Source organism: Balearica regulorum, chromosome W, assembly GCF_011004875.1.
Source record: "Balearica regulorum gibbericeps isolate bBalReg1 chromosome W, bBalReg1.pri, whole genome shotgun sequence".
Classification (NCBI taxonomy): domain Eukaryota; kingdom Metazoa; phylum Chordata; class Aves; order Gruiformes; family Gruidae; genus Balearica; species Balearica regulorum.
In genome coordinates, this window is record NC_046219.1 from 2,679,763 (window position 1) to 2,706,310 (window position 26,548).

General features: G+C 44.5%; 2 long non-coding RNA genes and 1 pseudogene across 2 annotated transcripts in view; 1 reads left to right on the top strand and 2 right to left on the bottom strand.

The window, feature by feature from the left end:
- The window catches only part of LOC142599265 (uncharacterized), a 451,049-nt gene that overhangs the window by 205,717 nt on the left and 218,784 nt on the right, over positions 1-26,548 (top strand). The gene's annotated exons all lie outside the window — the stretch shown is intronic.
- The window catches only part of LOC142599234 (uncharacterized), a 399,433-nt gene continuing 373,273 nt past the window's right edge, over positions 389-26,548 (bottom strand). The window contains exons 3-4 of the long non-coding RNA XR_012832857.1: positions 11,000-11,049; positions 389-522 (exon numbers count right to left, since the gene is read on the bottom strand). This is a non-coding gene — a long non-coding RNA (uncharacterized LOC142599234). The remainder of the gene's footprint in view (positions 523-10,999; positions 11,050-26,548) is intronic.
- LOC142599285 (alpha-2-macroglobulin receptor-associated protein pseudogene) lies at positions 3,702-7,809 on the bottom strand (annotated as a pseudogene).

Sequence of the window (26,548 nt, forward strand, 5' to 3'; positions counted from 1 at the left end):
GCTTTATCATAGGCATAAAGAGGGGAAAAAATTCTCCCTCAAATGGCAAGTTAATTATTATTGGAGATCTTCATGCATAGATGATTGACTTTCTGCAAGATATTTGATGGATGAGTGAGCTCTGAGAAACCTCTGAAACAACTGGTTCAGACAACTGATCAGTGAAGAAGGAGGGGGAGGAGGTGCTCCAGGTGCCGGAGCACAGATTCCCCTGCAGCCCGTGGTGAAGACCATGGTGAAGCAGACTGTCCTCCTGCAGCCCATGGAGGAAGGATGAGGGGGTGTAGAGATTCCACCTGCATCCTGTGGAGGACCCCACACCAGAGCAGGTGGAGGCACCTGAAGGAGGCTGTGAACCCATAGGAAGCCTGTGCTGGAACAGGCTCCTGGCAGGATCTGTGGACCCATGGAGAGAGGAGCCCATGCTGGAGCAGGTTTGCTGGCAGGACTTGTGACCCCGTGGGGGACCCACGCTGGAGCAGTCTGCTCCTGAAGGTCTGCACCCTGTGGAAGGGACCCACACTGGAGAAGTTCGTGAAGGACTGTAGCCCGTGGGAAGGACTCAAGTTGGAGAAGTTCATGGACGACGGTCTCCCATGAGAGGGACCCTGTTCTGGAGCAGGGGAGGAGTGTGCGAAGTCTTCCCCCTGAGGAGGAAGGGGCGGCAGAGACAACGTGTGATGAATTGACCACAACCTCCATTCCCCATCCCCCTGTGCCGCTCGGGAGGAGGAGGTAGAGAATTCGGGAGTGAAGATAAGCCTGGGAAAAAGGGAGGGGTGGGGGGAAGTTGTTTTCGTATTTGGTTTCATTTCTCATTGCTCTAGTCTGATTTGATTGGTTATGAATTAAATTAATTTTCTCAAGTTGAATCTCTTTTTGCCTGTGACGGTAATTAGTGGGTGATATCTCCCTGTCCTTATCTCGACCCACACGACTTTTGTTATATTTTCTCTCCCCTGTCCAGTTGAGGAGGGGGAGTGATAGAGCGGCTTTGTTGCGCACCTGGCATCCAGCCAGGGTCAACCCACCACACTTAATGACAAAATTGCACACAAATGATACACGGGTTGAGCATTTCAACTGAAGGTTGAACTTTAGTAACAGAGCTACTCTTTTGTCCAAAATAGAGATAAAATACAGACAATCTGATTAGCTACTTGTTCTTTAGATATAACAGGAAGAATTACTTTTCAATCCTTTTTATTCTATAAAAATATGTTTATCATCAAAACATCATGTTTGTAGTTTTGGACCTATATGTTAATCTGTCAGGACAGTCCTTAATTGCCTATTCTAAGCAATGACAGTTGCTCCCTCCAACATATTAAAGAAAAGTTAGAACAAGCACCCAAAGAACTATACCTATAGAGATTCCCTTTTAATCTCAATTTCTGAGAGTTGATGAAGATGCTGAAGTATTTTGATATGAGGCTTTTGAACAGATTTATGTAACCTTTCGAACACCTGACCACAAAACTGGGTTAAAAGACATCATTGATTTGCCTCTTTATGACAAATGCATTCAGTTATCAAACCCAATATAGAGGAATCAGGCAATTCCTAAAAAGGGGTGAGAAAGCTGAGCTGCATGGGATTAGGTAATATTCTCTGGCTGACTCTCTATTTTGTCTCAAAAGAGAGAGAGTTAAAGGAAGAGGACCCTGGTTACCTGAAACCTACTTCAACTAGAGATTACTTTTGCTTGTGTTAAGTGTGTAGCTTTTATTTGAGAAATAAGGAATACAGGAAAGGTCCTGGATACATTTTAAGGCTTAAATTGATTCTGGTTGGAGGGATATACCTAGAAAATTTCAGGACTTCTTAGAGAACATTTTTTTCTTGAAGAATCAGAGAACATAGAAATCCATCATACCAGAGAGTTTTGTTGATAATCTGTTACTTTGATGAGTGTGTATGGTGTGGCTAATGAGTCCTCACTGACCATGGAAGCTATCTGAAGTGGAAATCAATCATTAATACAATGCTCCTTGTTGTATTTATTACTCTCAGCTCTGCTCTGTCTAGTGGCTTCCAGTTCTACCCAGTCCTTCCTAGCTGCTCAATAATCTGATCCTTTACAGATTTGGGAAAGCTTTGAAATGTGCAGTATTTGTAAATAACAGTTAGTTTGGGCCATTTTTAATTTCCCAATGTCCTTATTCTAAAAGTGAGATAATCCAGTTTTCTCCAGAGCACAATCCTCCAATATGGTTGGCCATAGAACACATACACACTCTTTTGTAATTACATGGTCTCTACTGATAAACATTTGCAGTACTGACATTAAAGTAATATATAGAACTGATAGTATTGGTATTTTATTAGGAATGGAGATGGCAGGGCATTTTAATCATAGTATGACTTCTTAGTCACATTTGACCTATGTGGCAGATGCAATACTTGATAAATTTCTCCAGTTTCTTCCACCTTTCATTGTTCCATAACAGCTTTTCTGAAGTTTGGTATTTATGCCTTTCTAGGATGGCTTATTATTACACACAGCATAAAAAGCCTTTGAGGTTCTAATTTAGAGTTAATTTATCTCACATAACTCATGCCATCCTCTCTGCCAAACTGCCTCATCAGCCTATCCTTGTTCTGCCTAGCAGGAACTCCCCAAGTTCTTTCTTTACTAGTTTAGCATTAAACTCTCTCCCTGCATTGTTTTTCACCTTTCTGGGTAGATAAGGAGCATACTTTTTCAACACCACCTAAGCTATGAGTCTTAGTTTTGTTTGTGCTGTGTGGTCAAATTAGCAACTACTACTTGCTTGTCTTCAGCCTTTGTCAGATCCAGCTCTTCTGTCTCAGTCAGGACAAACAAGCCTCCCTTGCACTCTTCAAGCTATATAACATTTCTGCCAGGTACCAACTCACTCTTCCTGCTTCTTTTTCATCACAGTCATAAGGTGAATCAGCCTACAGTTGGAAGGAAGTCTAAAGGTTCTTACTACCTCCATGAAACAATATATTAAAATACAGAAGTAGAGCAACTGGTTTCTTGGCAAATATCTCTTTTCATTTTTCTCTCTGCTGCTAAGGAAGAAACTCTTTGGAATACCCTATAGAGTTTACCATTTTTGCCTTAATGAGTTTGGCAAAATAAAGCTAACTGTTCTTCAAGGAATGTGAACTTTTAAATACTTTGTTCTATTATACTCTTCACTAGATATCTGCTTTTGCATACTATTGCAGACAGGATATTGAGCTTGTGGACCTTTGATCTGACTGAGCAGACATTCAGTGTGACTTTTATATTTACACAGAGAATATGAAAATAAATTAATCCGGAAACAACACATGAGAGAGCAAAATCCCAAATAAAGTGAGATAAGCCCTCCTTTTATTATTTTTTCTTTGAAAATTTGGGGCAGGTGAAGCTAGGATAAGAATAAATTCAGGTGAAAATGAACTCAGGGAAATTTTTTCACTTTTTCCCCCAAGATATTCTGGGAAGTTGTCAGGCCTACAGAAAACTAAATGCAAATGGTTTATTAATCAATGGAAGATTAAAAAGGCCTGTCTAGTATACTATGTGCTTTCATGCTGCTTATTCCCATCTGCTGGTTTATCTCTACTCTGTGTGATGCCATCCATTGTGTAAACACAACTACCTGGGAGAGGAGGACAGCATGTAAGGATGAATCTGAATCTAATCTGAATTCTGAAACTCTTGTTTTGCCAAGTGAAATTTTCAGTCAGATTAGAATCATAGCTTGTCTTTGAGTTCTGTGTTTGTTGTGCAAGATTTCCTCTTTCACCAGATTCTCTTCAGATGAGTTTATAACATTTTTGTGGATATCTTCTGTTCTGCTCATGGTCTCTAGCAGAATATTGTGTACAAATATTTTTTTCTTTATGATGCTTAAATTCTCACCAAAACTTATCCAACTCCTCATCAGAGAACTTCCCAGAGGTCTTGGCCTTCTTCCATAAGTTTTCCATGCTTGAATTATCTAGTGTATCACTTTCTGTACCGTCTTTAATGTAGTTGGTATCAACTAGTTGAGAATCCTTTCCATTCATTGCGTATTTAGTCATAATGACATTTAAGTTGCATCTAAGTTTGGCTTCTTTGTCTCCATCTTCATCTAGCCATTCAGCCTTCAGTTTTTTCCAGTTTAGCTCATCTTTTTTTGTATTTTTAGATCACTATGCAACTCTTCCAGTTTCATAGCAGAGATGAAGCCTTCTCCCAGCACTGGTTCAGCCTCACCACCTGGAACTCCCCAGCTTCCTGCCACTTGGCTGTTCACCAGCAGCTGCCAGCCCCTCGTTGGCCTCCTGGGAGTACTTGCTGGCAAGATTAATTCCCTGATTTTCTCCATAGGATGTCCCCACAAAGTTTTGCTGGTAACACTAAGGGAGGGGGATGGAGAGAGATTCTACAATGCAGAAGTAGGAATCAATCAGCAAAGGGGGGATACCTTAGTCAAATGTGAAATCTTATCACTACTGACTGTAAAACTATTTTCAGAAAAAAGACATTACAGCAAAATACTTGTAAACTATAGAACTGCAACCATACCAGGGGCTCAGATGGTGAAATTGATCTTATAGGATTTATTGACTTCTTTCAGGACAATCAAAAGACTAATTTATCAGGATACCAGTTCTCTTCTCTCACAATACCTTTAATTTAGATGCTTTGCTCATAGATCTGCTGTGATATAACACCAGTGCTGACAAAAAATATAAGAATGATGCCATCTGTTGTTGGATTGGATACAGATTTCAATTAATTTAGCTGGGCAACCAGTCTGAATTGTTCACAGCAGATCTAAGCAGGGTATTGAAGGGGGAATTCAAATTGTAACTGCTCAGCAGTGGTAATTTGTGACCAAGGAATGATCTGGCATGGAGGGCAAGAAGGCCCAACTACAAGAAGGAGTTAAACCTTCTGGAAGCATGAATGCCAGAGACAGAATGACTCCCTGTAAGGGAGTGAAGTTTCCCTGGGTGATGAGATAAGAAACAGCCTCAGCATTATCTTGTAGCCATCCTGGAATGGGAGAGCTCAGGGGCCCAAGCTCAAGGGCCACCTTTGGGCAGCAGAGATGGGCTGGGGGATGGACCTAGGGCCAGGCTGAGATGCCCCATGCAACCACTCACGGGACTGGTGCTGGTGCAAGTGTGTATAAGGAATCTGCTTGTGAGGCATCTTTGCAGACTCCTTGTAGAACCACATATTGTGGTAGGACTCTTTCCAATGCATTGTTCATTAAATCTTTCTATGTTTAATCACAAAAGTGTGTTCAATTCACCTCAAGGGTTACAATAAAAATTCCCCAAAAGTTTGGTGTCAGAAGTGGGATTGCTGCACACTGGCAGAGGCGACCAAACTGGAACCGGAGGGGACACCCAACGTGGTGCCATCACATGAGGTAAGAGATCCTAATTTCAAAATCTCACTTGTGTGTGGTCTTCTCCCCTACCTTGTCTCCTGGCTGTCTGTCACATCAGTGGTAAGCAAACCCTATGTTATTTTAGTTTGTGCTTATAATATAAAGGGAAAAATTAAGGAAAAACAGACTTAAAAGGCCTTTGTTTAACCAAATGAGAGTAGGCTAAGTTTGAGACTTCTAAAAGCTCAGATCGATCTCTGGAGTCATCTCCATGGGTGACAATGAGTCATCTTGTGTTTGGGCCCAGGTTTTGAGGGAATAAAGTCAAAGCTCTGTCTTCTCGGGAACACCTGAACCTCTCCTTCTAGCCCTTTGCTGAAACTCTTCTTCTATCCTTTTACTGTGTACCAGTCTTATCTTCATGCTCCCTCAGTTTTATAATGACCCATAAGCTGAATGAGAGTAGGCTCTGAAAGCTTTTTGCTTTGAGGGGCTCGAGTCAAAGCTCTGTCTTCTCGGGGATGCCCGAACCTCTCCTTCTATCCCTTTGCCGTGCATAGGACTGTGGTGGGTTGACCCTGGCTGAGGGCCAGGTGCCCACCAGAGCTGCTCTATCACTCCCCTCTTTCATTAGACAGGGGAGAAAAGGTACAATGAAAGAAAACTTACGGGTCGAGATAAGGACAGGGAGAGATCATCCTCTAATTATCATCACGAGCAAAACAGACCGAACTTAGAGAGGGAATTCATCTTATTTATTACTAAGCAAAACAGAGTAGAGGAATGAGAAATAAAACCAAAATCTTAAAACACCTCCCCCCACCCCTCCCATCTTCCGGGGCTCAACTTCACTCCCGGCTTCAACCTCCGCCCCCCGCAGCGGCACAGGGGGACGGGGAGTGGGGGTTACGGTCAGTTCATCACATGGTGTTTCTGCTGCTTCTTCATCCTCGGGGGGAGGACTCATCGTTCCCCCGCTCCAGCGTGGGGTCCCTCTCACGGGAGACAGTCCTTCACGGCCTTCTCCAACGTGAGTCTCCTCCACGGGGTGCAGACCTTCAGGAACAGACTGCTCCAGCGTGGGTCCCCCACGGGGTCACAAGTCCTGTCAGCAAACCTGCTCTGGCGTGGGCTCCTCTCTCCACGGATCCACAGGTCCTGCCAGGAACTTGCTCCAGCACAGGCTTCCCATGGGGCCACAGCCTCCTTCAGGTGCCTCCACCTGCTCCGGCGTGGGGTCCTCCACGGGCTGCAGGTGGAATCGCTACACCCCCTCATCCTCCCTCCATGGGCTGCAGGGGGACAGCCTGCTTCACCATGGTCTTCACCACGGGCTGCAGGGGAATCTTGCTCCGGCGCCTGGAGCACCTCCTCCCCCTCCTTCTTCACTGACCTTGGTGTCTGCAGATGTTCTTACATCTTCTCACTCCTCTCTCTGGCTGCAAAAGCACTCTCTAACTGTTTTTCTCTTTCTTAAATATGTTATCACAGAGGCGCTGATTGGCTTGGCCTTGGCCAGCGGCGGGTCCGTCTTGGAGCCGGCTGGCATTGGCTCTATCAGACACAGGGGAAGCTTCTAGCAGCTTCTCACAGAAGCCACCCCTGTAGCCCCCCCACTACCAAAACCTTGCCACGCAAAACCAACACATTCCACCCCTCGCCTCTGTGAATCACATATTTAAGAATTATCATTAAAATATACATTCAACACAAAACTTCACAAACACTAATCACATCAACAAAGAAAAAGAAAAAGAATTCCCCACACCAAAATCAAAACAACACTATCACAACACCAAACAAGAGTGGACAATCTACACACAAAATCTACCTCTAGTCCCTTCACCACTACATCACTCTCAAGTTATGTTCAGTCAATGTTTTGCCCGTTACCTCTTCCAATTACTATCCTTATCTCGATTTTCTCGTGCCCCACGTTGGGCGCCAAAAAAGACTGTGGTGGGTTGACCCTGGCTGAGGGCCAGGTGCCCACCAGAGCCGCTCTATCACTCCCCTTTTTCATTAGACAGGGGAGAAAAAGTACAATGAAAAAAAAAAACTTACGGGTCGAGATAAGGACAGGGAGAGATCATCCTCTAATTATCATCACGAGCAAAACAGACCGAACTTAGAGAGGGAATTCATTTATTACTAAGCAAAACAGAGCAGAGGAATGAGGAATAAAACCAAAATCTTAAAACACCCCTGTAGCCCCCCCGCTACCAAAACCTTGCCACACAAAACCAACACAAGGCCTTAGCTTTGTACTCACTGAGAAAAGTTGAAAACTAATTGGGAAAATGGATCAAGGTTCTTCCAGTCTTGATACTAAAAGCCTATAGAAAAAATGGGAACAGGCGATTGGTCCAAATTGCCCACCAGTGGAAGAGTGCCAAACCAGAACTGCAATGTCCAGACGAGGGAATCTTTGACCTGGATAAATGAACTTGATCTTCGCCATTACCTTGAAGACAATAAACTGAGACAAATGGATGCTTGGTTTTTGTGGGATGAGGAGGCTAACAATCACCAGCAGAAATCTATTATTATAGCTAGCTTACAAGATAATAAGGCAAAAATGAAAGAACAAATCAAAAAGATTAAATTAGGCAAAAATAAAAATAAGGATCCTTCTAAAAATTCATCTGCAGCACCTAAATCTCTGTACCCAAGCTTAGTACCTGGTGCTACTGCACCAGTTCTACCTCTGTATCCCAATCCTTCAGTGATGCCAGACACTCCACCTTATATACCAGGTGGTGCAGGGTTAAAAGAGAGCCAAGATTCTGGCAGGGATACCAAGAGGACAGGAGGGTCCATGATGGTACTTGGGGGGTCCATGAATGTGCATGTGTTTGTGAATCTAGGAAGTAATGTGTGTGCGTGCTTTCACTAGTGAACTTATATCCCTACCAGCTGAAACAGAGGAGGGGACTTGGCTATCTGTGTTTGTTTTATGTGAATCCTATATGTGGGTGCTGTTGACAACAGCGCCTTTGATATCCAGCATCAAAGTTAAAAGTTAATCATGATTCTGTAGCTAAGAAGTTACTGATAGTTCTTCATAGTTCCATAGTTAAGAATGTCACAGATAATTTTGCAAATAGTTGCTAGGTACTACTAAGGATGGCTATTGTACAGTCCTACCATTATGTTAGTTAATATCTACCCAAACAATGTATCAATTAAGACGTGATTGTCAAGAGGTAGAAGCATAACCGATAAATCGTTAGTCTGATCAGCAGACCCTGAAGAACCTTTTGGAAGTGCCAGAAGTACTGGGAAACTAGGGGAAAGGTAATTTGGGCCAGGGTCTCCGTGACCACCGACCCATGAGCCCCCTACCCAAATTATACCACCTACCCAAAAGGTAAAGGCGGAGAAAAGAACTGAGCATGCGTTCTAGTTTGCATACTAGGCGAAGAAATCTGAACCAATCATTGTAACGGGGAGTGTACTAATTTGTAACTTTTGTGTATAAATATGACAAGAGAACCGGCGTTAGGTGTGCTTGATTTGTGGAAACCCACCGAGCACCCAGGCCTGAATAAAAAGCAATCTCTCTCCTGTGTGTGTAAGAATTGACTTATTGCACACTGGGCAATGAATCTGCTTTTTGGACAACACCTTGTTTGTGGCAATCTGTGTGAATGGCCGTGTCAATTTCCTGTGTATATGTCCTGTGCGTGTGTCTCTAGGATTTGTGCTCAGTTTCACTTCTGGTTGTGCCTGCACCTGGGAAAGTGGCAGCCACGTCTCTTACCCTGGGCAGAGACCCCAGGTCCTCGGTTCGGCTCCAGCGGCTGGGTAGGTGGCCGGGGCTGCTGGAGGAGGCGGCCTCACTCCTAAGATCCCTTAACAGTTTCTTAGCCAGAAAGATTTGGTTGAGATGTGAGTATTCCCAAGATTATGCATATATAATCCTTAAATGAGGGGAGAACTGATCCTTTGCTAAGATGCCTACAATGATAAATTTGAGACCAACCTTTTGAGCTTTATGCAAACACCCAAATGGGACCTGTGCTAGTAAATACTTGGGTTAATTGGAACAATTGGACTGAAAAAATGATTACAGAACATTAGAAGGACAATGGGAGATGTAAATGGCTCAAAATGCAGGCCTAGTGACTGGAATTTGTAATTTGGGGATGAAAAGAGAGGCTTACCCACAGTATGTACAAGACCTGTAAGTAACAAATCACTTCCACCTATCAAATTGATAATGATATTGGCTATAAAGCAAGAGGAAACCTGAGAGGATCAGGATAAGGCTGAGCTCTCTACAAAATGAATTTCGAAATTTATGAAGAATTGGGTAGAAAAGGGAAATGCACAGTTGCAAAGGAACAGCCTCATCTTACAGAGACTTAAACCTGATGGAGCCAAGTGGTAGAACCAAGTATTACAGAGAAAATAAGTTAATTATAGGGGAACAAACATCACTTAACTCGACAAATAGTGTACCTAGTGGAAATGTAAATGTCTCCTTAGACAAATGCATACCATCCTGATGTAAACAAGAGGTGGCTGGACAGGACAACCCAGGGTCAGCCAGTCTGATTGCCAGTGGCACAAGAGATCCTTGTCTCCAAGGATGCTCAGATAAGTCCCTGATCCAAGGAGATATATGATTGTTTTTTGGCTTGTGTTTTGGGTTTTTTTTTTTAACCTTTTCCTCCACTAAGGAGCTGGAACCCTTCTAGGGATCCTTAAAAGATTCTACCCTTAAGAACACAACAATCCAGCCACAGAGACGGGCCAGGTGACAGTTTCTGTACCGTCCTGCAGGACACTCCCTAAAAACACCTTGAATGTAAGTGGTAAAGGCAGCCATGCCAGCAGCACTCAGTGGTTAAGGGGGTCAGCACAGGGAAAGGAGCTGAGATAACGTTCAGACTCTCCACTCTGCCAGGGAGCCAGAGATATCATACTCATTCACCAAAGCAGCAGGAACTTTGCTTTAAAAGTTTCAGTTCATACTGAATATGCTCTAAACTAACTACTCAACCACCACTGACTGAGATTAGATTTTTAAGGATGAAGAAGGTGGGTCGCTCAAACTCCAGTGATATGCCCTGGAGATATTCCTGAGAAGTTAAAAGGAGTGATAGGAAGACTCTCCTATTGCTTGCAAAAAGATGTTAGAAGCTTCCCCTATGTCCAATAGAGCCAATGCCAGCTGGCTCCAAGACGGACTCACCACTGACCAAAGCTGAGCCAATCAGCAACAGTGGTAGCGCCTCTGTGATAACATTTAAGAAGGGAAAAAAACTGCTGTGCAACAGCAGCTTGAAGAGAGGAGTGAGAATATGTGTGAGAAACAACTCTGCAGACACCAAGGTCAGTGCAGAAGGAGGGGGAGGAGGTGCTCCAGGCACCGGAGCAGAGATCCCCCTGCAGCCCGTGGTGAAGGCCATGGTGAGGCAGGCTGTCCCCCTGCAGCCCATGGAGGATGATGAGGGAGCAGAGATTCCCCTGCAGCCCATGGAGGACCCCACCCTGGAGCAGGTGGAGGCACCTGAAGGAGGCTGGGAATCCATGGGAAGCCCACGCTGGAGCAGGCTCCTGGCAGGACCTGTGGATCCGTGGAGAGAGGATCCCACGCCAGAGCAGGTTTGCTGGCAGGGCTTGTGATGCCATGGTGGACTCACGCTGGAGCAGTCTGCTCCTGAAGGTCTGCACCCTGTGGGAGAGACCCACACTGGAGCAGTTCATGAAGAACTGTAGCCCGTGGGAAGGACTCAAGTTGGAGAAGTTCGTTAAGGACTGTCTCCCGTGAGAGGGACCCCATGCTGGAGCAGGGGAAGAGTGTGAGGACTCCTCCCCTTGAGGAGAAAGGAGGAGCAGACAGAACGTGTGATGAACTGACCGCAACCCCCATTCCCTGTCCCCCTGCGCCGCTCAGGGGGAGGAGGTAGAGAAATTGTGAGTGAAGTTGAGCCCGGGAAGAAGGGAGGGGTGGGGGGAAAGTGTTTTAAGATTTGGTTTTATTTCTCATTCCTCTGCTCTGATTTTAATTTTCCCAAGTCAGGTGTGTTTTGCCTGTGACAGTAATTTGTGAGTGATCTCTCCCTGTCCTTATCTTGACCCATGAGTCTTTTGTTATATTTTTCTCCCCCATCCAGGTGTGGAGGGGGAGTGATAGAGTGGGTTGGTGGGCACCTGGCCTCCAGCCAGGGTCAACCTGTGGACAACAACGCTTTAGCGAATAAAGACGGCATGGGAAATGGGCGATTTCCACCTGTGCGCTAAAGCAGCGAAAAACAGCTGTTCAAAGAAAAGATATGCACAAAACAGGCCTTGCATTCTTCAGTAGCAGATAAATAACATGTGACTGGCTGAATCCAGGAGATAAGGAGCTGAGAACAGACAGCCAGGCGCCCGCCAGGTGCAAGAGAAAACCAGAATAACAGATCTTGCGGGGAACACGAATCGGGTGATGATTGGGGAATAAAAGAGCCTCCCCTTTTAACAAGAAATACTATATAATCAGAAAATTCTGTAATAAAGTTGATTCTGTACTTGCACCCTACGGAGTCCGTGCCTGTCATACACCACAAATGGTGCCCGAATCGGGACTTGAAAAATAGAAGAAGGACTTGGAAAAGAGAAGAAGGAAAAGCAGTGCCGATAATTACCGGTGGTGTACCCCTGCATAGCTGGACGGAGGAAACTGCACTGCATCGAGCGCTCATATTCATCACCGGTCACTGGATGAAACAGGTGAGCAGCCACGGGGAAGTTTTTTAGACTGTCGTTTTTTTTTTTATTATGGGACAGTCAGCGACTCGAGAACAGAAGTTGCATACAGAGAATTTACAACGTATTTTACGAGAACTAGGCTTTAAGGTCGCTCCGCTGCATTTGGTGAGGTTGCTTGTATGGATTCGGGACTATTGTCCGTGGTTCCCTGTTAAAGGCTCATATGATCTCACTCAATGGGCAGAAGGTTGGAGAGGAGCTGCAAGCTAAGCAGCTTTTGCAGTTGGAGCTCCCCGATGATATATTGATTGCCTGGCGTGTGGTTTATACTGCTCTCAGGACTCTGCTACCTGCTGAACAGGTATTGCAGAAAGTGAATGACTCCGTATTACCACCCGCTGAGACAAATATGAAAAAAGAATCTCGTTTGTTTGAATTAATAGATCCTGAGTTGGAGTCAGACTGTGCTGAGGTGGTGACTGAACCTCCGCTGTCGGAGGGCAGAGCAGACCCTGGGGATCCTTTTGATCCAGGTCCCGTTGACCCCGAACGAGAGCCGGATTTATATCCCCCGCTTACTCCTGTAAAAGCGATGGCTGCTTCTGCCCCCACGGCAGAAGAGATTTTGCAACAACAGAGACAAAAGACTCTCTCACGGCTATCCCTGATGCCCGCCCCCTTCTGCACCCCCCCCCGCCCCCCCCCGCCCCCCGAGTTACCCATTACAAGGAACTGTTCAGTCTAAAATCTTGGGTGGACTGCTTGACGAGTGCTGGACAGAGGCACTAAAAAGAGGGGACATATCGCTTCTTCAAGCCATGCCTGTGTTGTATCAACCGAATAGACCCCCTGAATACGCTCATTTACCATATGATGTAATAAAGGAGGTCTGAAAATCGATAAAGGAGTATGGTTTGCAGGCATCGTTCACAATGAACTTGTTACAGGTTATAGGAGAATCTTACGTACTGACACCCTTAGATTGGAAATCCATCCTACGTCTTGTGTTGTCTGCAGCACAGTACTCTGTGTGGTTTTCGGAATACCGTGAGCTGGTGCAAGTTCAGGTGATGAACAATTTAACGGCAGGAACTGCTATTAGTCTCAATGAATTAATGGGAGAAGGGCATTATGCTGCGGGGATAGCACAGGCTGGATTGTCACGGAATGTTCTTGCCCAAGCCACAGGGTTAGCCTTGAGGGCACTCCGACGGGTGCTGGATTTCGGCAAGCGGGAGTCGTCATTTGCTTCCATTCGTCAGGGACCTCAGGAGCCGTACATACAATTTTGGGATCGTTTGCAAACTGCTCTACAGAGACAGATAGACTCTTCTGAAGCAGCAGAATTGTTATTGTTTCAGCTCGCTATTGAGAATGCAAACACGGTCTGCAGGCGAGCCATTGATCCTATTCGTAATCATGCAAAAACTTTGAATGATCTTATTAGAGCATGCCAAAACGTGGGCTCTGAGCAACATAAGGCAGATATGCTAGCTGCTGCCTTAGCTCAACAGTTGGCAGTTGCACGAGCTGCTACTAAATGTTTCTCCTGTGGTCAGGAAGGGCATGTGAAGAAAGATTGTCCGAAAGCAAGAAGAGGAGGACGAGGACAAGGAGGGCAGGGAAGACAACTTGCTCGATTATGTCCTCATTGTCAAAAAGGATGCCATTGGGTTAATCAATGTTGTTCTAAGTTTGACAAACAGGGCAATCCACTCCCTGAGAATACCTCGGGAAACGGGAGGAGGGGCGCGAGGTCCGGTGCCCCGAGACTACACAACAGGACCCAGCCCCCGCCCCCGCCAGCACAGTCCTTGACACGGCCGGCACAAATAAGCGAGATGAACGCTGGCAACTCACTACACTCGAGTCTCTCAGACCAGCCACAGCAGGCAGCGCCGGGTTGGACCTGGCCACCAGTCAATCCACAGTAATTCGAGATCAGTCAGTACATCTAGTGCCGACAGGAGTGTATGGACCTTTGCCTAAGGGTCTATGTGCCTTATTGCTTGGTCGTTCCTCCACTTCCAGAGCAGGTTTCTTTGTTTTGCCTGGGGTCATAGATTCCGATTATACTGGGGAAATAAGAATTATGGCTTGGACCCCTACGCCACCTTGTACTATACCTATTGGAGAGCGAATTGCACAATTGCTTTTGCTGCCCAACACTCAAATTCAAACTGAAAGTTCCGCCCATGTTGGCGAAAGGGGGTCCTCTGGGTTTGGTAGTACAGGTCTGCCTCGCATCTTTTGGACACAGAAGATTACCACGGGACAACCGATGTTGACTTGTAGAATAAACGGTCAGGTGTTCACTGGCCTAGTGGACACCGGAGCAGATGTTTCTATTATTCAACGATCGGACTGGCCACAGGAATGGCCATTAGTACAGGCATTTGCTGCTGTTACTGGAATTGGAGGGACACAGATACCTTGGCAGAGTATGCATTCCTTGATTGTGGAAGGTCCTGACAACAAACAAGCGGTTTTAAAACCATATGTTTTAACTGTGCCATGTACTTTATGGGGTCGCGATCTCTTGCAACAATGGAACATGACAATAACGACACATTTTTAACACGGGCCACTGACGTTCAGCCGCGACTCAAACTGACTTGGTTATCAGATAAGCCAGTATGGGTAGATCAGTGGCCTTTGAAAGGTGAGCGGCTAGAAAGGGCTCATGAATTGGTGCAAGAGCAGCTACAATTAGGCCATATTGTTCCCTCCACGAGCCCTTGGAATACTCCTATATTTGTTATTCCTAAAAAATCTGGCAAATGGAGATTGTTGCAGGACTTCCGAGCTATTAATGCAGTGATGGCACCTATGGGGGTCTTGCAACCAGGAACTCCTAATCCCACTATGATTCCAGACACTTGGCATTTGAAGGTTATTGACTTAAAAGATTGCTTTTTTACCATTCATTTACATCCTGAAGATTGTGTTCGTTTTGCCTTTTCGGTTCCTGTGATTAATAATGATAGACCCATGCAACGGTTTCATTGGGTGGTTTTACCGCAAGGAATGAAAAATAGCCCGACTACATGTCAAATTGTTGTTAGTGAGGCCTTGTCAAACATTCGCAAAACATATGATGCAATCATGTTGTATCATTACATGGACGATATTTTGTTGGCTGTGGAAACTAAATCATCTCTTTCCCAAGTTTTTGACAGTTTCGTAGCTGAGCTTCGGCGATAGGGTCTCCAAATTGCGACGGAAAAGGTACAGTCACTCCCTCCATGGAGGTATCTCGGCTGGAAACTTCTTGATTCGCATGTATACCCACAGTCTATACGACTTGCTACTACAGTGAGTACTCTAAATGACTTACAGAAGTTGTTGGGGACAATTAACTGGCTTCAACCACTGTTGGGAATAACGACACACGAACTGTCGCCCTTGTTTTCGTTGCTGAAGGGGAATCCTGAACTAACTTCTCCTAGACAATTGACAGAAGCAGCCCAGTCAGCGCTGCAGACAGTGATAGATAAAATTAATTTTATGTTTGCTCATGAATTTCTCTGCAATTGCCAGTTCGATTGTTCATCATTTATCATTCCTTTCAACCATATGCTCTCCTAGGTCAGTGGGACGAGAAGGTGCGGAAGGAAGAGCATGCTTTACGCATTTTGGAGTGGTTATTTTTGCCACATTCTTTTGCGAAAACATCGACCACTGCCCTAGAAATGATTGCTAGACTTCTTTTGCAGGGTCATTTGAAATGTCAACTATTGACAGGACAAGATCCTACCTTCCTTCATCTACCATTAACCAAAGAAGAATTTCATGTTGTATTGTGTAATAGTTTGACTTTTCAGGCTGCATTGGCTGATTATACTAATGTTGTTTTGTATTCTTTGCCACGCCATCGTTTATTAGGTTCTCTGCACTGTTTACCTCTCCAACCACGGTCTTTGTTGAGTTCTGTTCCTCTACAAAATGCTCGTACTGTGTTTATCGATGGTTCTGGCAAAACAGGTAAGGCTGCAGTTGTATGGCGTCACGCAAACTGCGAGGAGTGGGCCTCAGATGTTTCTCACTTATCTGGATCGACGCAGATTGTAGAGTTAGCTGCAGCGGTCCGTGCCTTTGAGTTATTTTCTAAGGAACCTCATAATATCGTTGCAGATTCTGCATATGTTACAGGTATTGTTCAGCGCTTAGAATCCACTTTTATACGAGAGGTAGACAACAAACAGTTGTTTCATTTATTGTTAAAGCTAGCCCAACTTTTAAAAATAAGACAGCATTCTTATTTCATTGTCCATTGTGGTGGGTTGACCCTGGCTGAGGGCCAGGTACCCACCAGAGCCGCTCTATCACTCCCCTTTTTCATTAGACAGGGGAGAAAAGGTACAATGAAAAAAAAATTTACGGGTCGAGATAAGGACAGGGAGAGATCATTCTCTAATTATCATCACGAGCAAAACAGAGCGAACTTAGAGAGGGAATTCATCTTATTTATTACTAAGCAAAACAGAGTAGAGGAATGAGAAATAAAACCAAATCTTAAAAACACCTCCCCCCACCCCTCCCATCTTCCCGGGCTCAACTTCACTCCCGGCTTCAACCTCCGCCCCCCGCAGCGGCACAGGGGGATGGGGAGTGGGGGTTATGGTCAGTTCATCACGCGGTGTTTCTGCCGCTTCTTCCTCAGGGGGAGGACTCATCGTTCCCCCGCTCCAGCGTGGGGTCCCTTTCACGGGAGACAGTCCTTCACGAATTTCTCCAATGTGAGTCTCTCCCACGGGGTGCAGACCTTCGGGAGCAAACTGCTCCAGCGTGGGTCCCCCACGGGGTCACAAGTCCTGTCAGCAAACCTGCTCTGGCGTGGGCTCCTCTCTCCACGGATCCACAGGTCCTGCCAGGAGCTTGCTCCAGCACAGGCTTCCCACAGGGTCACAGCCTCCTTCAGGTGTCTCCACCTGCTCCGACATGGGGTCCTCCACGGGCTGCAGGTGGAATCTCTACACCCCGTCATCCTCCCTCCATGGGCTGCAGGGGGACAGCCTGCTTCAGCATGGTCTTCACCACGGGCTGCAGGGGAATCTTGCTCCGGTGCCTGGAGCACCTCCTCCCCCTCCTTCTTCACTGACCTTGGTGTCTGCAGATGTTCTTACATCTTCTCACTCCTCTCTCCGGCTGCAAAAGCCCTCTCTAGCTGGTTTTCTCTTTCTTAAATATGTTATCCCAGAGGCGCTGATTGGCTTGGCCTTGGCCAGCGGCGGGTCCGTCTTGGAGCCGGCTGGCACTGGCTCTATCAGACACAGGGGAAGCTTCTAGCAGCTTCTCACAGAAGCCACCCCTGTAGCCCCCCCTGCTACCAAAACCTTGCCACGCAAAACCAACACATCCATATTCGTTCTCACACTAACTTACCAGGACCCCTTGCCGAAGGTAATACAATAGCAGACCAATTTACAATGGCTGCGGTTTTTCCTCGACATTTTGATCAGGCAAAATTAGCTCATGAATTTTTCCACCAAAACGCACACTCATTACGAAAGCACTTCTCTTTAATGACCACACAAGCTCAAGATCTAATTCGAGCATGCTCGGATTGTCAGCACCTGTCCCCTTTGCCAGTTTTGCCAGGGACTAATCCCAGAGGTTTAAATGCTAATGATTTGTGGCAATCAGACGTCACACATATTTCTTCTTTTGGACGCCTTAAGTACGTTCATGTTTCTATTGACACCTTCTCTGGTTTTCTGGTAGCCACTGCCCATTCCGGAGAACATGCCAGAGACGTTGTGAAGCATTTTTAAAGATGTTTTGCGACCATGGGGGTCCCACGGAAAGTTAAAACAGACAATGGCCCAGCTTATGTTTCTCGACGTTTTCTGTTATTCTTACAGGATTGGGGAGTTGAACATATTACTGGAATTCCACGTTCCCCTACTGGTCAAGCAATAATAGAACGTGCCCACCGTTCTTTGAAATCTATTATTGATAAACAAAAAAGGGGGAATCCAGTAGGGACAACACCACAGGAAATACTAGACAAAGCTACTTAGGTTTTAAATTTTCTTAATCTATCTGGATCTAAGCAATATAGTTCCGCAGTAGATAGATAGACATTTTAGAACTGAGGAATCCTCTACCGTGAAGCCTCAGGTGTTTTATAAAAATGTGGAATCTGGTCAATGGGAAGGACCGGTCCCCTTGCTTACCTGGGGACGGGGATATGCTTGTGTTTCTCTTCCCTCAGGTCCCTATTGGATCCCTGCAAGGTATGTAAAGCCAGCGCAAGTGAAAACGCATACTGAAGATGAACAGGACGATAAGAAACACCAAGATGATGTTGCATCTGGGATTGATCAACCTCACAATTAAGATATGGTGGCTTATAGAATTGCAGATGTATTATAATGATAGTTTTAACACAAAAGATTTATCTTTTTTCCCGGCTCATTCAAATATTTGGCGGATGGGCCTTTCCTTTTTTAAGCGACAATTATATCAAGTACTAATGACGGAGAAGGCAACTAAGGCTAATGTAACGCTTTTGTCTGAAGCAGAAATCATGGTCTGCACAACCCATCCTTATCTTTTGCTCTAACCTCCAATGCTACTATTCTATCATGTAATGGATCTTTTTGTATTACCCTGTCTTCACCAGACTTTAGGAGTTGTATAACTTTTAGCGATTTATAAAATAGTGAAACAACATTTAGAAGGACATTTGATTTATCTCTTCAACATAATATTCAGTCTTTACATGATCAATTGAGGGACCAAATTAAAAAATTACAGGAACTAATGAGTCAAAGAGTATTCGACACATTAAAAAATGACCTATCATGGCTAAATCCAAAAACGGTTTAGTGGTTTAAATCTTCGAATGTGGGTTTTTATTGGCATAGGCACTGTGTTGTTTTTCTTGTTCTTGGTGGGTTTTTTACAGATTCTATGGTGAGCTATCTGACGAGTGCAGAAGATAGAGGCACATGTTATGGCCACACTGTTGCTCAACGGGGTTGTCATAAACAAAAAAGGGGGAGATGTGGAGAACAACGCTTTAGCGAATAAAGACGGCGTGGGAAATGTGCGATTTCCACCTGTGCGCTAAAGCAGCGAAAAACAGCGGTTCAAAGAAAAGATATGCACAAAACAGGCCTTGCATTCTTCAGTAACTCGTAAATAACATGTGAGTGGCCGAATCCAGGAGATAAGGAGCTGAGAACAGACAGCCAGGCACCTGCCAGGTGCAAGAGAAAAACAGAATAACAGATCTTGCAGGGAACACGAATCAGGTGATGATTGGGGAATAAAAGAACCTCCCCTTTTAACAAGAAATACTACATAATCAGAAAATTCGGTAATAAAGTTGATTCTGTACTTGCACCCTACGGAGTCCGTGCCTATCATACACCACATCAACCCACCACAAACATAAATTTAGTATTTGTATAATTCATATACATTTTTATTTAATCAAATAGTTCTATAGCTTGAACAATCAGGAAGGGGCTTTCATTTTGTTGGAAATTAAGGTGTAAAATATAGAAGCTTGCTAGTAAAGTACTGTTCAAATCCTTGAATCTTCATATTGTTAGGACAACTCTTCAACAAAATAATATAGGACAGTAGGAGAAGACAAGTATAGCTGCACACCTTAAACTGTGGGGAGCGCTTGTAAATTTGCAAATTGACTTTATTCAGATGCCTAAATGCCGTAATTTTGAGTATGTCCTTGTCATTTAAGATATGTTATCAGAATGGGTACAGGCCTAGAATGCAGAAGATTTGTGCAGCTCTACAAACAGAACCAAAGTGTCATTGTGCCCATCTCCCCCAATCCAGTGGGGCTGTAGAGAGGGAACCCTCCAATTTTAAAACCAAATTGGCAAAGAATTGTGCAGAGGCTGTCCTGAAATGTCTGGATGTGTTACCTCTCCCATTGATGTATATAAGAAGTATTTTGAATAGAAATTATGGGCTGTCACCTCATGAAATTTTAATGGGCAGACCCATGTGACTGTCTTACACAGCACCATTAACTCACATATGGTAAGAATTGTTTAAAAATCAGTTCTACTTCATGCAAGACATACATGGTTCTTGGGTGGCTCAGAACTAATGGTCCCCTCCTTTTTATGACAGTCGCTGTTGCTGCTGTCACTTTAACACAGGAATTATTCCCTGCCACTACAGAATCCAGTCGAGTTGAGTAATAAGCCACAGGGCAGTGATGTGGACCTAGCTTTTAAATAAGGACTCCGCTGGTTAGTCATGCACAACATGCAACAACAACTCATACATGTTCTCATGCACAAATAGTTCAAAGCGTTCGGAGTAATCCAGCAATCCCAGTGTCGGAGCAGAAGCTAAGGCTCCTTTTATAGCTTGGAAAGCCTTTTCTCTCTCTAAACCTCAACGTATAGGCTCCGCTTCCTCTGCCTTGATAGCTTATGTCCATGGCTTACTTAACTCTCCTAGCCCCAGTATCCAGGGTCTGCAGTATCCTACTGTGCCTAAAAATCCTTGCAGTTGTTTCCAGTCGAGGTATTTCTACAATAGTCTGGACCCGTTCTGGGTCTACTAATATTTGTCTTCTTTTAATATGAATCCTAAATATTTTACTTCCTGAGACATAGTTGAAGCTTAGAAAGAGATGCACGGTGACATTTATTTTTTTATTTTTTTTTGCTAAAGCAGTACATAGACAAATAGTATCTTTTAAACAATCTTAGTATATCTTGCTGGAAAGTAACGAATAATTTACGTATCCCTGGTAACTCTATATCTCTCAAATAATTTCCCAGTATTTGTGAAAAAAAATTGTAGGAGACCCTGCAAACCCCTGTGGGAGACATATCCAGATTAGTTGTTGTCCCTTCCATGTGAAGGCAAACAAAAGTTGACTGTCCTCATCTAACAGGATGCTAAAGAAGGTGGTGGTTAGATCAATCACAGTAAAATATTTTGCCCAATGTGGTATTTGCAAAAGTATAGTGGAGGCATCAGGCACCACAGGGTGAGGAGCCACTACATGCCTGCAAATCTTGTACAAAAGGGTATTCCAGATCCCCATCCTCATCTAGTCTGTTCTTTTTTACAGGGAGTATAGGACTATTATAAGGCGACACATGTATTTTTAAAATTCCTTGGGCTAAATATCGGTCTATTTGCTTTTGGATGCTCTTTTCTGCTTCCTGGGGAATGGGGTACTGTTTCACAGCCAGTGGGGCTCCTCCCTGTGTTTTAATGTTTACTGGTTGAGCTGAAACCAGCAGTCCTACACCCGTGCTGGTTTTACTCCACAGCTCTGTTGGTATGGATTTCAATACTTCTGGTGTTTTCACTTCATTTTTCGAACCTTTAGTGATCACGCTCATCCCCATGATTATTAAATCTGTCCCCTCAGATGACAGGCATAATTCTACATCTAAAGCCTACAAGAGATCTCTTCCTAACAAGCATGCTGGGGAATCCTCTGTGTCCTGGTTTCAGCTGAGAGGGTTGATTTTCTTCATAGTAGCTAGTGTGGGGATATGTTTTGGATTTGTGCTGGAGACAGCATTGATAATATAGAGATGTTTTTGTTCTATGGACCTATTGTTGAGCAGTGTTTATGTGGGGCCAAGGCCTTTTCTGCTTCTTGCACTGCCCTGCCAGCGGGATGGCTGGGGGTGCACAAGAAGTTGGGAGGGGACACAGACAGGACAGGTGACCCAAACTGACCAAAGGGATATTCCATACCATATGACATCATGCTCACTTTATAAGAGGTTTGGGGAAGAGGAGGGACTGGGGGGCAGCGGCGTTCGGAGTGATGGCGTTTGTCTTCCCAAGTAACCGTTACGCGTGACAGAGCCCTGCTTTCCTGGAGATGGCTGAACCCCTGCCTGCCCATGGGAAGTGGTGAATGAATTCCTTGCTTTGCTTTGTTTGTGCGCACGACTTTTGCTTTACCTATTAAACTGTCTTTATCTCAACCCATGAGTTTTCTCACTTTAACTCTTCCAATTGTCTCCCCCATCCCAATGCGGGGGGAGTGAGCGAGTGGCTGCGTGGTGCTCAGCTGCCGGCTGGGGTAAAACCATGACACTCTGCTAATATGAATCTTCCCCATATGTTCTTGTTTCCTATTGTAACTAATAAGGGCCTACTCAAATCCCTTTTTCCTTGTCCTGTGACTCCATGTATTAAAATTTTGTCCATAGTCATTGATCCTTTTGGAGTAAAATTTAAAAGAGACAAAGTAGCTCCTGTATTCCACCAAAAATTCAACTTCATGACCAGTTACTTTGCCTCATATGCATCCCTGCTGCTCTAAATGAGTTTCCCACATGCTACAGCTCCCTTAATCCCTCATAATTCACCAAGTCTCCCTCCTCTAGTCATTGCAAGTGATCATTTTCCCAGGTAGACCTTTCATGTTGATAATTTCCTCCTCTTCCGATTTCTCTTGGACGGAGAAGGTATTCTCATTGTATATGTCCAAAAATTCTACAATAATAACATTCTCTCCCTCCATTTCCCCCCATTTTCCTTTCCCTATTCCTTTGTCTTGGGCCAAATCCCATACCTGGCTTTCCTCTTCCTCTACCCTTGCCTCTCACTTGTAAGGTTTTTGCCAATGCAGCTGCCAACAAATTGACTTCTTGTTCCTTCACCTTCCTTCTCTCTTTCACTTGCTCCACTTTCTGCCTTTCCTCTCGACCATCATATACAAACACTGCCACACTTAAAATTTTCTGCAGATTTTCTTCTTGCAAGCCCAGCATGTGATCTTTAAAATAGTTGCAGATGTCAGAGGTGGCTTGGTCCACAAACACACTTGCCGCCAATTCTTTATTAAAATTCTGGAGAGTCATTCCCTGGTATGTCAACAAAGCCTGTTGCAATCTTCCCCAGTAGCTACTGGGGTGTTCCTCTGGCCTCTGTCTACATTTCTGTACTTTAGTTCAATTTACTCTTATCTCCTCGCAAACTCTAATCACATTTATCAGATTTCTAACCGCTGCTCAGCACTTATCTCTGATTATTATAATCCCAATTAGGATCAACCTGAGGCCAGGCAGTCCTATTTCCCCCTGCCTGTAGGGTTAATTCCACATTATTTTCAATTATTTTATCTTTCTGTCTGGACAGAACAACTCTCTCAACAGCAGTGGAGGTGGGGGGAGGAACATTTTTCACACACACACAGAGACTCACACACACACACACCCCCCTACACATCCCTTGCCCCCCCCCCCCCCCCCCCCCAACCACCACCCCCCACCACTGCTGGCTGCATTGCAAGAGGATTAGGGATGACATTAGAAACCACAGGGTAAAGCCCAGCAGAAGCACCAAGCAATAAAGAGCGGGGAGTATAGGTTGGTGCAGAGACTGGCTCTCTAGGCGCCTCGGTTAAATTACTCACAGTTCCTGAAGATAAAGCTCTTCCTTGAGGTTTTTGTACTCATATTTTACTATCTTCTTTATGGTGGTCATGTGCACAATTGTCTGATACATACCAATGATCCATTTGCTGAAGTTTTTCATTTTCCAAGATTTTCCAAAGCATAGCCACTTTTTAAATCAAAGGATCCTTTGTGGAGCTATAGCCCCGCTCCTCTACGTGCTGGCCAGTCTTCCTTACAGGACGCTATTGTGCACTTTTTGACAAACTTGCTGTACCATAAATTCTGTCACAATTTTGTAATACCCTGGATAAGGGCGTCCCCTTTTCCATGCTGGGTATATTCCCATCGCTTTTCTCTAAGAGGTACCTGCACCCTCTTCGACTATGTGTGCTTTATGCTGATCAGGCCATGCACCACAAATAGCTGCAGCAAGTACTGTTACCAAATCTGCTCAGGGAAATTTAACACTCATCCTTCAGTGCCTCCTGCTCCAAAGGTCCCAGGTGAACTCACCTGCTGCCGGCAGCTGGATGTTTGGAGACGAGAGAATCCAAAGGTGATGGCCTAGGGTCCCATCTGGGTTGCCAAACTGTTAAGGAAGTTTCTTCACCCTAGGTTTCCCACAGCAGAATTTCAGGCTCTAAATACCATGAGAAAATTTACTTGGATGGTACAGCAGTTGTAACAGCTCGAGCTGGGTGCCTCTGCAGAGGGACCCTGAACAAAGAAATTCCTGGGCAATTATACCCTTAAATCTAAGTTCTCCTCTCCTCATGTGGCAGTTCAGATCAATAGTAATATTAGGGTCTGGGGTCTTCATGTTCTTCATTGGGTCCTTTCTTTAACTCTAGGCGGGCTGCTTCTTATCTCTAAGGTTGCTGCCTCTGCTGACGGTTGTAGCCTCCTTATCTTCCATCTTAAACTGGCTCCAGGGCCTTCTTTTGCTTAACTATGAAAGGGTTCAGCAAAAGTTCAATATATCTAGGTTCATTGCTTGTGGCCTACGGTTTCAGCAAATTTAGCCACTTATGATAAGCTAGTTATGTCAACACTTATGCTAAGCTTGACAACTAATATTTCCCAACACATAGAATGATTTGGGTTGGAAGGGACCTCAAAGATCATCTAGTTCCGCCCCCCTGCCATGGCCAGGGACACCCTCTACTAGACCAAGCTGCCATAGCCCTGTCCAACCAGGTCTTGAACACTTCCAGAGAGGGATCATCTACAACTTCTCTGGGCTACCTGATCCAGTGTCTCACCAGCCTCACAGTAAAGAATTTCTTCTTTATATCTAATCTAAATCTACTCTCTTTCAGTTTAAAATCATTACACCTTGTCCTATCGCTACATGCCTTTGTAAAAAAATCCCTCTCCATCTTTCTTGTAGGCCCCCTTCAGGTAGTTCATTGCTTTATTATTTTGCAATTACAACTTTGAAACTAGGAATGCATAAAAAATAATTCTTTAACAAATTGATGTTTTCAAAATTATCAGAGGAAAAAAAACCTAGGCCTATGAGTTTATTAAATAATGTTGTGGTGGGTTGACCCTGGCTAGACACCAGGTGCCCAACAAAGCTGCTCTATCGCTCCCCCTCCTCAACTGGACAGGGGAGACAAAATATAACAAAAGGCTTGTGGGTTGAGATAACAGGGAGATCACTCACCAATTACCATCATGGGCAAAACAGACTCAACCTAGGAAAATTAACGTAATTTATTACCAATCAAATCAGAGCCGAGTAATGAGAAATAAAATCAAATCTTAAAAACACCTTCCCCCCACCCCTCCCTTCTTCCTGGGCTTAACTTCACTCCTGAATTCTCTACCTCCTCCCCGCCGAGTGATGCAGGGGGACAAGGAATAGGGATTGCAGTCAGTTCATCACACGTTCTCTCTGCTGCTCCTTCCTCCTCAGGGGGAGAACTCCTCTCACTCTTCCCCTGCTCCAGTGTGGGCTCCTCTCTCCATGGATCCACGGGTCCTGCCAGGAGCCTGCTCTAGCACGAGCTTCCCACAGGGTCACAGCCTCCTTTGGGTGCCTCCACCTGCTCCAGGGTGGGGTCCTCCACAGGCTGCAGGTGGAATCTCTACACCCCCTCATCCTTCCTCCATGGGCTGCAGGGGGACAGCCTGCTTCACCATGGTCTTCACCATGGGCTGCAGGGGAATCTGTGCTCTGGTGCCTGGAGCACCTCCTCCCCCTCCTTCTGCACTGACCTTGGTGTCTGCAGAGTTGTTTCTCTCACAAATTCTCTCTCTTCTCTCTGACTGCAATTGCTCCTCATTTTTGGTTGGGATTTTTTTCCTTCTTAAATATGTTATCACAGAAGTGCTACCACCACTGCTGATTGTCTCGGCCTTGGCCAGTGGTGGGTCTGTCTTGGAGTTGGCTGACATTGACTCTATCAGACCTAGGGGAAGTTTCTAGCACCTTCTTGCAGAAGCCACCCCTGTTGCCCCCCTGCTACCAGAACCTTGCCACACAAACCAAATACATATGTGCATCATTCAGTTTTTATAAGCTCAGCAACTGGAAACCTCTATGATTTTTTTTTTTTATAATCAAGACATACTGTCATGAATAGTATTACCTGCTTTTCCATAAATACATGAATTAGGGAATAGCTGAACTATTTTAAAAACAGTACGACAGAGACAACTATCAAGTTCTACTCCTGAATGAAAATGCCCAAAATAGAAGAGATATTTTTAAAGTCTTTGCTTTTTCTTAATAGAAATGCTAGAGCAAGAATCAGCTTTTTAAATTATTTTGAACTTAAGAGCAAAACTTAACTGATCTTCTGTATGTTCCCAAATTCTATGTTGAAATAGATTTTTTCCAAAAGAACTGAGGTTTCCTTTCCAACCCATTTACTATTTACTTAACTATCTTTGAAAAATATTAATTTTAAAATTCTATAATGCATAAATCATTATTAAAACACCACACTGCCACCAAGAATTTAAGGCTACTTTTTCTGTACTTAATCACTTCCTTTCTTATGTTCCTCCCTCCTTTACTTTTATTTTCTTTGATTTTATTACTTTTAAATCTCCTTTTGTGTTCTAATTCCTCTTTCTTTCCCAAGATTTAGAGTTTCAACAGTTTCACTTTAAAGACAAAGA